Source organism: Cydia fagiglandana, chromosome 2 (genome assembly GCF_963556715.1).
Source record: "Cydia fagiglandana chromosome 2, ilCydFagi1.1, whole genome shotgun sequence".
NCBI lineage: Eukaryota > Metazoa > Arthropoda > Insecta > Lepidoptera > Tortricidae > Cydia > Cydia fagiglandana.
This window is the reverse complement of record NC_085933.1, coordinates 19,108,014-19,120,084: the sequence shown is the minus strand read 5'-3', so window position 1 is coordinate 19,120,084 and position 12,071 is coordinate 19,108,014. Positions and strand designations below refer to the sequence as shown.

The 12,071-nt window shown below is 34.5% G+C and overlaps 1 protein-coding gene and 1 long non-coding RNA gene across 3 annotated transcripts in view; both read right to left on the bottom strand.

Annotated features, from left to right (window-relative positions):
* LOC134678305 (uncharacterized) overlaps window positions 1-12,071 on the bottom strand; it is a 154,146-nt gene that overhangs the window by 34,284 nt on the left and 107,791 nt on the right. The window lies entirely within an intron of this gene.
* Window positions 1-12,071, bottom strand: part of LOC134678257 (neuropeptide F) — a 47,137-nt gene that overhangs the window by 30,954 nt on the left and 4,112 nt on the right. The window lies entirely within an intron of this gene.

Here is a 12,071-nt window from a genome sequence, read left to right as displayed (position 1 = left end):
AGGTAAATGTGACTATAAAATCACAACAACGAATCCCAGTTATAGAGGTTCGTTTTTTCTCAGTAACAGAGGTAATTCAGTGCTAAAGTGTCGAGACCGCACCATGAGTCCCAGCTATAGAGGTTTCTCACTTATCCAGGTCCCACTTAACCAGGTTTCACTGTATTAGGTAATCTAACGCGACCTGATATATTATCAGCCGTTAAAACCGCAGAACGTGCCGAAGAGCTACAAAAATATACATACGGCATTACATTATGTACCTACACACGCATGTTCAATATTGTACCTAATGCTACTGCTTTTTAGTGTTCCGTACAAAACTTTGTTTACGGAACACTTATGGGATCACTTCGGTCTTGCAAATCAGTTACATACGTTTTTCTCAGAGACCGTTTGACATAGATACCTAAAATTTGGAACAGTTATTTTTGTCAGTGGACTAACAAAATAATGATAAAATGGTATAGGTACCTAGTCAGCAAGCTAGGTGTCAAAGTTCAGAAGTTGTATGAGCTAGAAGTACTTACGGTTTTATTTATTATAAATTCCCTAGTGTTTTGTAAGCTAACGCGTTTTAATGCACATTACATTAGAAATAAATAAAATAAAATAAATAGTGTTTAGTTTTAAGTTTATAAAATACATATGTATGTTAGTCTGTAAGGTATTTGTAATATGGGCCTTGTTGCCTAAATTAAATATCTAAATAAATTAATTAATTAATAAATTACATTAGTACTATTATTTACGCGGTTCAAAAATGTTACTTTATACATCGAATTTGAGCGAAATACGAATTAATGTGTTGTTGTGTTTGGTCACTTCTAAACCTATAGACTGTATGCTACAGCTAAACCGTTAGAATAGGTAGAGATATCTCTAGAGATACAGCTAGCTGTAGCAGGTCGAAACTTGAGTAAGATTTGTAAGTACATGTTAAAAACATCTAAACTGAGTAAGCACTATTTTTTTTATATACCTATAGATGATCATACTGATCATGTGTTTAACTTGATATAATATAAGGTTCCATCGGGTAAGCCATTAAGCCATGATAATGCTGTTACTTGTATTAAATTTTGATTAATCTCACTTAAACTAATGGAGTTATAGTGAATATTTTATTAAGTTACCTACTGCTAAGACCTTGTGGCGTTGTCATTTACTCTCCGGCCATTTTGGGTCTCGCGTCTGACGGCAAAAGAGATGTTCGAATCTTCAATTTAATAAATATTTAATAATTTTACTTACAATTTAAAGCAGTTTAGCAAACGTTAACGGGCATTTCTATTTTTAATTTTGTACCAAAAATGTTTGTGTTTTAATTGGGAATTTTTATATTTCTACTCAGAATCACGAGCTTTCCCCATTTTTACTGAGAAAAAGAGTGATTATATTATATTAAAATAGTTATGGTTGTCAATACAACCTTATGTGAACCGTAACAAAAAGGACAAAAAAAATGTATTTTGGGGACACATTTTTTCGTATTAAGATCGAATGAGCTCGTGATTCTGACCGGAAAAATAAATTAGAAATGTCCTAATAAGTTTACTTAGTGTTATGAATAATTTATGGTTGAACAAGCAAAAAACAAGTATTGTTTTTCTGCTTAATAGGTTTCGCATATTTATCAAAGATTTTTAGGAAAAAACAGTGGGCCCAACAAGCCCAAAATATTCGCTTTATACTCATTAAAATAAAGTTTCGTTCATAAACGCTAGTACTGCACTTTTGAAGCAGCTACCTATTTTCCATTTCCCATACTCGTTACTAAATGTGGCTAGAAAAAGTGTTGAAACAATTTTTATATACATATTTATTTAGGTATATCTGACCATATTCCGAGGGGTGAAAATTTAGTAGCTAAATTCATGCTAAAGAACAATTTTAGTATGGGATCAACCTTAAAATCGCAAAACAACTATTCAATACTCAGAAAACATCAACTAAACATTAGCCTAAAGTAAAAGTTATTCAGTAAGTACTATAATATGGTCATACATAACAAAATCATCTGTCTATCTATATCATGATAATTTGAAATGTGTACGACATAGTAGCTTAATTGAAAGGCAAATTGACTTTCAACTTGTAGCCGATTACAGAACGGCTCAATATTTATTGTGCTATAAAATACTTACCGTCCACAGTCCATTGAAATTGTTTGAGTTGCAGCTTTGGTTGGTTTGACTTTAGCTTTAGTATTCATGGGATAAAAAGTTTCATGATTGAAGAGTGACATGCATGACAAAAAGAGACGCTGGAGTTTTTAACTTGGTTTAACGATTAGGTCTAGTTAATATACTGATTCTGACGATCGATGTAGATATACGATTTCTTGTGATTTAATTTATTTGCGTTAAAAGAAAAGAATTATTCATCACACTTGCTCGAAAAATACCTTATTTCATGCAGGTGTATTGAAGAACAAAGGCCTATATTGTTCCCGCGGGAGTTATGATTTGTGAAATAAAAAGATATAACTTCCTAGGGAGTTTTATTTTTACAATTAGGAAAAAGATCATAGTTCTAAGTTTTGTTTGTTAATTCTTTACCGTGCGTAGTTATTAGAAGTTTAGGTACTTAGACCAGGAAGTTACACAGCTCTCCCGCTGTAAAAGGATTTTATGTTATTTTCAGTATAAATGCGTTTAGCATTACCTAAACTCAAAAGGTCATGGTTTCTCTACAATACACTTTTTGAGTGAGAAAGCTCCGCCAGGCAGGCAAAATAAAAAGGAGCGCATTAAAAGCAGGCTGTGTCTGTTTACCAACAACATTCCTTTGAATTTGCAATACAATTAGCCTGTTTATTATTTAAACAGACTCTTTCAAAGCCTACTATACGCATAATTCACAGCTGTTGGTCATTAAGATGCGGAAAGCGTTATCCAAAAAATGATTCAATAAATGAGGCAAGGTCAAAGAAATAATGATGATGAATTGGTGATATTAATACCTAGTCGTCATCGCAGCAAAAAAGGCCAAGTAGGAGGGGAAACTGACTTGTTAACTATACCTTACAAAGAAATTAAAAATTAAAAAGAAAGGTTCTAGTTCATGCATTTGACGTGTATCGTCGAAACAATAAAATCACTAGTGTGTTAACTACTTATTTTAAAACTAATTCAGGAGGAAATCTCATGTAGGTACCTACTAGTCAAAGCAAAAATGCCCTTTTGATCTTACATACGAGTTGATAGAAAAGTCAGGCGTGGCTCACTTCGCGATTTCGTCGCTTTGCTACAGGTAGCTAAAAGTACATCCGTTCCACCCCAATTTTGGGGAAAGCCAGAAGCCGCGCGTGGCGCTGTCGCCACCTAGCGGCCATATCTGTGCTGATTGTAACAGACGCGTTTTGTTAGAGAGTGAATCTTCTGTTCCTAGTACTATTATTTATTCTGTGGCAAAGTGTACAAAGCAAGGGTGTTTCCGTTCTGTTTTAGCGCTTAAAATTAAAATTTAATTTCTACTCTTATATTTATTAGAGATGCACCGGATATCCGGTTACCATCCGGTATCCGGCCTATCCGGCCATGATTTTACTATCCGGCCGGATACCGGATATTATCATTGCTTGATTTCGGAGTAATCAAATTGAATTTAAGAAACAGACACGGTCATAATCGTACTTGTTCATTATTTTAAAACAATTTAATCATTTCACTGACTTGTACGCGCACTCATTTCGAACCTAGAAATGTGTCCGCGCGAACGTTTACAAGGAAACAGGTCTAACCTGCAGAATGCGCACCTGAAAAACCGAAATATAGGTATAGTTCCGCTGCCCGAATATTCGGCGGCCGGATACCGGATATTCGGCCGATGGTCAGGCCGAATATCCGGTATCCGGTATCCGTCCAAACAACTATCCGTTGCATCTCTAATATTTATCTCGCTTCATAGCAGTTATTAACTATTTTCATAGAACCTGGTGTTCCTGTTGTTGGTTGTACCTAAACATTTACTTAATATCCCAAACACACACATCTATTCTATGTACATATGTGTGTGTAAAATCTCACCACATTATAACTTTTTATGAAGATAATCCAACCTAACTCGATTGCTTTTTGCAGACACGTGTTTTCATAAATGTTGAAACACTTTTCCTACATACGCCAGTCAAATTGGATACAAAAAAAAGCGCTTTGAGGAATTAATTCCCAGTAAGCTGGAAATCATTTTAATACCGTCAATTAATCTTAAATGTGTATAATCTGAGTTTGCTCCATCTCTGAAGGTGTGGATAAATTATAGAAGCCTTGGGAGATACATTTTAACGTGGATTAACAAAACCACTCGATTTAGAAGGAACCCACCGTCAAAATCAACATCACTACCAGGGCCCAGTTTTATAAAGTTACAAGTTACAGGTTACAAGAGTACAGGCTACAGGCACCTGTAATGCACTGTGAACGGCTACAGGTGTTTTATAAATACACATAAATAATTACAGTTGTAAAGAACCACGGTCAATCTCGATTACATGTGAAATCTACAGGTATGAAGGACATCACTATTTAAAAAAAAACGTGTGTCATAGATACTCGGTTCTCTACTAAATTATGTGTTTTTGTTTGCTGTAAAATATTAATTACTGGAAAAATGGCCAGAAACGAAGGAAAAATCGAGTGGTTGAGAGCGGCGTTCTATGCCAAGGATATACTTTTTGGGCCGTTTTCAGATTCAGATTAAGTTAGATTTAATGAAATATTTACGTAATAAGTAAATAACATGTAAATAAGTACTCTTTCACATTCTTACATTAAAATGTATCGTTTCGGTAGCGGCTCAAAGATAAATACGGTGTGTATCGAAAATTATGAATAGTACACTTTACCATAATGTGAATGCACTATACTTAAATAAAGACACGAATGCTAATAAATCAACGACAAATATCGGCAATAATCCCTTTCCATTTCCTAGTAGATATAATAAAACGAATCGTCAATAAAATCAATATCAAACATATAGTCACTTTATTTCCTATTTACTATATATTTCAGATACATTAACAAAAACTGATAAGGTCAGTGCATGGAAAAGTATGCATGCCCTGGCACAATCGTTGGCGTTGGTGCTTAACAATAAAGAGTAAAGTTTAAAATCTCTCAGAAAACAAGTCACAAGTAACTGCTGTTGTGCTGTTACAGGACTCAAGACGTATGTAAGTTTTTGTTATAAGTGTACCAATCTACACTTGTAATTTACAATATTTTTATAAAACGCTTGTTCGATTATGAGTTTAAAACTATAAAACTCCCGTATTTTCGTCTATGGTTGAGCTACAGGCACTTGTACCTGTAACCTGTAAAATTGTAACACAGTACTTTTATAAAACGCAAATTGTAATAAACGGAGCAAGTGTTGCCAGTAAACGCCTGTAAACTTGTAACTTGTAACTTTATAAAACTGGGCCCAGCAAGGTGGTTGTAGATCAAACACTGGTTAAAAAAATATTATTTTAACGCGATTTTACAAAAAAAAAATCAAATTGACGGCCTTTTTTTAATGTTTGACTGCGAATTCATATTAAGGTACTTTTTGGATTCTCAGATGTAAATTTTTATCATGATAAGAGCAAATTAAAGAGCAATCTTTTTTCACACAACTACTGGAACGAAGCAACTTCTCGGATTACATTAATTTAGAACCAAATGAAGGTATAGTAAGACAAATCCAACTTGCTGGAAGTTGATTCCTGGAAAAATTCTAATTTGACTGGCCTTACGCCCTCGTCGACCACTAAATGTTCATTCTCAGTGATCGTTAAATATGCCCTTGCCATGCTATTTAGACCTTGGCGGTACTGCTTCTAACATATTTACAGATGTGTGCAATATGAAAAAATTTAAATAAAGGAAAACCCGTAACTTTAGTTCAATCATATTGGATCTATTTTATTATTCTTCTACATTACTTAATATTTATTCCAAATTAAATATTAACTTTAATAAGATAATAATAATATAGCCTTTATTTCTGTCATAGTAAACTTAATCTATAAACATGTTTTTAAATTGTGTTTTTAACTGGATGTTTCCTTGTCAGTTTGCCTTCTGGCAAAGGCCTCCCCTAGAATTGCCAGTCTTCTTTCTGTCCCTGGCTTGATTCAGGTTAGATTCTTGTTTTGCATTCTAGAGTTGCTTTATATAAATATTTATTGTTTTAACTGGTTTTTATTAAGTTAGTTTTGTTTTACATTTCGTTTTTATATTTCGGTATTTTTCGGTATTTTTGCATTTCGGTTTACTTTTTCTAGGGGGTGTTGGTCGTACTCCCCACGGGGACCAGCCGGATTGGGGAATAAGATGAGAACTAACTAAATTAAAACAAAATAATTATGAAAACCGACTTATTTTATTTCTAGCAATAACTCTTATGAAACTGTACAATTGTGTAAAATGATAAAAAAATATACAATAATTGTGTAAAACTATTTCTATTTAATACTACACTATAGTGTTGAAGCGAATAATCATCCCCATGTTATTAACCTGTATCCTAAAAAACTTACTTTTTCCAGTTGTTATTATTTTATCACTTTGTGGGTGTGATTGATTGCGATACCCTGCCAAATTGCGCCTTTCTAGCACTAAAGGCCAGTTACCTAAGCCGAGGAGGGACAGATAGACGGAGGTAGCGAACCTATAAGGGTTTAGTTAGGTACTACTACGAAACCCTAAAACGATAAATTTATACTCCTTAAACTTTGGTACTAAGTGTGACGAAAAGTCTACGTTTTATCAAAAATTCTGTACCAGAGTCGAGGGAATTAAAACGTTTAACACCTTTGTACCTTATCACAATGACATTTGCTTAACAAAAACCTAAGTAATTTGATACAATTCCCATTGTGATAAGGCTCAAAGTGGCCATATTCTCTTTTACTCGAACGTAAGCGTAGCTAAACAATATTAGTTTTACCGCCCTCAACCGAATTTCCGAGACAAACGCCTATAAAGTCAATTGTTTTGTGTCAATCAATTAACATATTGAATTATACTAAGAAATAATATAAACAAACAGCATCATTTCCAGCTGCTGACATTTTCATGGTTTTTCTTTAGACAAACTATAGTCTATGTATACTAATTTAGGGATAACTTTATGTTTTTATGAATTAAGTAGGTACTTAAGTATTTAAATTATTTCGTGTCAGTTTTAAGGGGCCCACAGATTACCTGCTCACCGACGATATCAGCTTGTCAGTTGTTCAGAACTGTCATCTTTTGCGTTTAACTGACAAGCTGATATCCTCCGACGAACTGGTAATCTGTGGGCCGCTTAAGATCTAACAAAGTTACCTTAACCATTCACCCCAGCTTACGGTTCTTAGCTATTCCTTTGCTTGTTACAAATTAGGTTTTTTTAAATTAATACTTAGTTGAAATTAAGTCCGTAATAATTTTAATAGGCTATTCTCGCTAAGACGATTTCTTGTGATTTCATTTATGTCCGCTAATTCCAAGAAGCAGTGCACAGTGTTACATTTTACAGAAATGTAGCAACTTCATGGAATTGCGTTAATGTCATAAGATGGATTACACGTTATTTACTTGGCGTTTTACTCTTTCACGTAATAAAAAAAACAGTTTATATTATAAGACCGGAGAGAAACATGAATAATGTATTGGAAACATGGTTGATTGGTTGTGTTTAATGTAAATGATGAAAGAATGGTTGCGTGTAATGTGTAATATTAAATTATTACACAAACATTAAAAATCTGTGCTGCCAAATTACATGATCCTAGTGACTTATATTACTAATACTCTTGCGATACCAATTTAGTTAGTGCTATCAATGATAACTAAATCGTCACATCAAAACGTTAGCCGCCGAAATGAATAAACACAAAGTACATGCCTCAGAAAAATCGAATAGACTCGCTCATAAAATGTTCTAACTTTTTATAATAGATAGGATTTGCAAATATTTGAAAGGTTCGGAAACTTATTTCATTGTCCGGTTTTTCATTTTAATATAGGTATTCAAATAAAAATTTGTATACTAGAGGTATAAATAATTAAGGAAAAAGTAGGAATCCTCGATTAAAATTATATTGTAAAAAGATATTATATTATTCGCGCTAGATGTATACCTATGGAGTCGCGCGTGAGAACGCAACTGATGTATGCAGGTCCAAGCACTCGGATTATTACTGTAGGTATACATACGAGTAGGTAGATAAGTTTTAATGAGTTGAAACCTATTGTTATTTACCATACCACCTTCGTTATGATAACTTTTAACAATTCAATGCCATTAATAATTGTATTGATTATATTATTTGCGAGCTTCTCGGCGTTAGAATAGAACATTGTTACTACCAAGGTATTTGAAGTTATTTAAGTAACGTGTAAGTTGTGTAACCAAAATATAATTGATGTTAACGTCACACCCGAAACTCGTAATATTAATAGATACTACTGTTTCTAGTTAATTTGCTTGAGAAAATTTAATTAGGAAGTACATATATATATTATAAGTTCGACAAGAAATTGTAGAAAATTATTGGGGGCGCAACTCCTACGTAACTATCACATTTTTGACGTAAAATGCATGGCTACAATTTAGTATAGATTTTCTTTCTTTCAGCTAATGAGGTGACGGCCTTGAGGCGTATTCTGGTTATAATAACAGGTTATGAATTTGATCTGGATTTCTTATTGTCAGTGTCAAAAATGAAATTTCTTCAACCAAATGCGCCAGTTTTATTTATTTATTTACACTGACAGATTATTTCCATATGAAATCCAGATTAAGTGAATAACTACGAGTATTTACTACAATCAAAACACGCCTCCTACTCGTAGGTAGCATTTTGTGATTCAGTTGAGATTACTTACACTAACTAATTTTTATTCGTAGAAGAACAAAACTTTCAGAGGAAAATACTAACAGATTTCTAAAATATTAAACATATGGTTGAACATATTGTAGACGACTTTAATTACCTATACCGGTTAATTTTATTTTATAAATGCTGTAAAACAATTTTACTTTTTAGCAGGAAATTAGACATTAATTTTAACCTACACCTAAAGTGAGGCTTCACTCTCGTATAAATTACAAATTAATTTAAAATTAATGATTTATTAGCTTTCTTCTCATTTGGAATATTTTAAACAGATTTGAGCCTCGTTAAAGACGATAAAGTATGCTGTTGTCGCTTAGTTTTGACTATGTTCAAGAAATAATCATGGATAAAAACAATTCCTGGATATATTTATTAAAAAAGGATTTCAAAAGGAAACAAATTTTCACTGTTAGACACGAGTGACCCAGGGGTGGACTATGAGTAGTATAAAAATCCATCGCAAAAAAATCACAGTTTTGTTGTAAAGAAATCTAATTTAACGATATATGTGTTGCAGTCAAAAGTGTGAACTGGTCAAAAGAACTTTTAACCGACAAAAACAGGCAAAACTGCTTTTGACTGAGCATTTTGGTCAAAAGTAGTTTTACCTGAAAATCATACCTATTTCTGGCAGCAGTTTCGTTTTTAGGGCGTAGCAAAAAAAAACCGACCAAGTGCGAGTCGGACTCGCGTTCCAAGGGTTCCGTACATTACACAATTAGTAACACATTAGCTGCGTTACGGGAAGCATTTGGCCGTATTTGACTTTCCGCCGGTGCGGCAGCTATCTGCGCTTGTCTTACCCCCAGTGTGGCGGTGGTTTTTCTATGTTCTCGTGTGAGTAAGAAAAAGATGACCTGTTGAGTCACTATACTTCCGATATTCGTACTTCAAGTATATTCTATGTATTTCAAAAGAGAAATGTGCGGGAAGTATTTTTGCGTAACGCACTGAAAGGTATTTTTTTTTCTTTAGCGCGGCACGGGTACTATTTGTCCGTTCTCCATCACCCCGTACCGCACCGAAAGGCGGGTACGCAGCGCTCAGATTGGTCATAGTGCTGCGCATTGTTCACGATTCCGCGTCGATACGACATTTTATTAATGCGCCAATTAAATCTATGACATCTATATTGAAAATTACCTACTCTAAAAGTCCGACCCCTTTTTATAATTATATTTGTTTTGAACACGTACAGACACGATGACGATAATAAATATTTTGTCGATTATAAAACTCATTATCGATTCTTTAGTATTCCATTATATGCGGCCTGTGGGGCAAGGGATATTCCCGTAAAATTAAGGGTTTTGAAAAATGGAATATCTTTTGGAATTTTAAGTATACAGATCCTCGGGCAGCGGCTGCTGTATATACACAAGGATATAGTCTATTGATCAGAATGCCTTTCAGGTCAAATCGATAACATTCCAGGTCTGTTTGAACCTGTACATGGACATGGTACGGGAAAAAGTAGGTCGTGCCGCAAATTTGGCTTACTCAATACGGAAAGTATATATGTAACTCGTAAACCACTGGCAGTAAGTTTGGGTTTTGCGCTGCCGCATCGAATGTATTTTTTATGTGAAACGTTAGTGAAATGTCTTTAAAAAATCCGTAGGGGTCGGATCAAAAACTAAGTAATTAAGTCCGACTCACGCTTGACTGTACATTTCTAATAGGTTTTTCTGTCATCTATAGGTAAAGACCTATTTTATGTATTTTTTCCAAAATTTTAGACCCGGTAGTTTCGGAGATAAAGGGGGGGGAATGGTCATTTTTTGTCTATTTTCTTGAATTACTTCTAAATTGTTTATTCTAAAATTATAAAAAATATATATTTGAGATTCTCACAATGAGCTCTTTCATTTGATATGTAACACGATATAGTTTGAAAAACTTTATTTTTTAATTTTCTCAATTACCCCTCAAAAGTGGCTCCCATGTTTAAAATAATTTGTTTACGTTACATGTCCGTCTTTGGGTCACAAACTTTCATATGTGTTCCAAATTTCAACTTAATTGGTCCAGTACTTCCGGAGAAAATCGGCTGTGACAGACGGACAGACAGACAGACAGACAGACAGACGCACGACGCACGAGTGATCCTATAAGGGTTCCGTTTTTTCCTTTTGAGGTACGGAACCCTAAAAATAACCCTAACCTACCTATCTCTGGGAACAGTTTCGTCTTTTGGGCGTAGCAAAAAAAAACCCTAACCTACCTATCTCTGCGAGTACTTTTGACTGATAGTAACAGTCACAATTACTATTAACCAATGATTTTCAGGTAAAACTACTTTTGACCAACATGCTCAGTCAAAAAGCAATTTTGCCTGTTTTTGTCGGTTAAAATTTCTTTTGACCAATTCACACTTTTGACTGCGACATATGTAATATGAACTTTAAATATGATCCCAATTTGATTTCGATTGTACTTAGGTCACTTTCTTATAAATTAGTGTGGGCAACAGATGCTGCGACTGACGTCAAAAAATTCCTCAGCATTTTACTAATCAGGTAACTTATACATTGATACCTAAGTAAAGTGTAATGTGTAGTTTGCAACCTATTTTAAGTCGTCGTGTAAGTAATCTCGTTGGCGAAGTTCATTCCCGTTCATTTAACTTTAAACTTGTTTTCCACAGCAAAGTTCCCTACAGCTTTCCGATTTTATTTGTAAAACTATCACATCACATCCAATAGGTACCTACAGATTACATATACAGGATGGGTTTATATGGGTGAATGAGGGCAGCTACCAAATCACGTACCTACTGCTACGCGAAAATCACCTTAGAATGCCTTCCCTAATTTTTCGATTTACGACGATGGGTTTTATGGTTTTCTCTGTTTCTTTTATGGGAGAAGCTCTCTCAAGAAACAGATGAAGTGATAGTGATGAAATTATTGTGATCCTGCGCTGAACTCGCTGACATGAGACAAAACGGGCGATAAGGCGTTTCTTTTCTATTCTCAATAAACTTCTTTTGTCCGGCCTGCGGTAGACCATGTCCGTCTCGTATCGGGTCTATTCGGCCACCAAAAGCGTATCTCTAAAGGGGCCCACAGATTACCAGTTCGCCGGACGATATCAGCCTGTCAGTTGTTCGGAGCTGTCAAATTTTTCGTTTAGCTGACAGGCTGATATCGTCCGGCGAACTAGTAATCAGTGGGCTCCTTAAGATGTTACATCA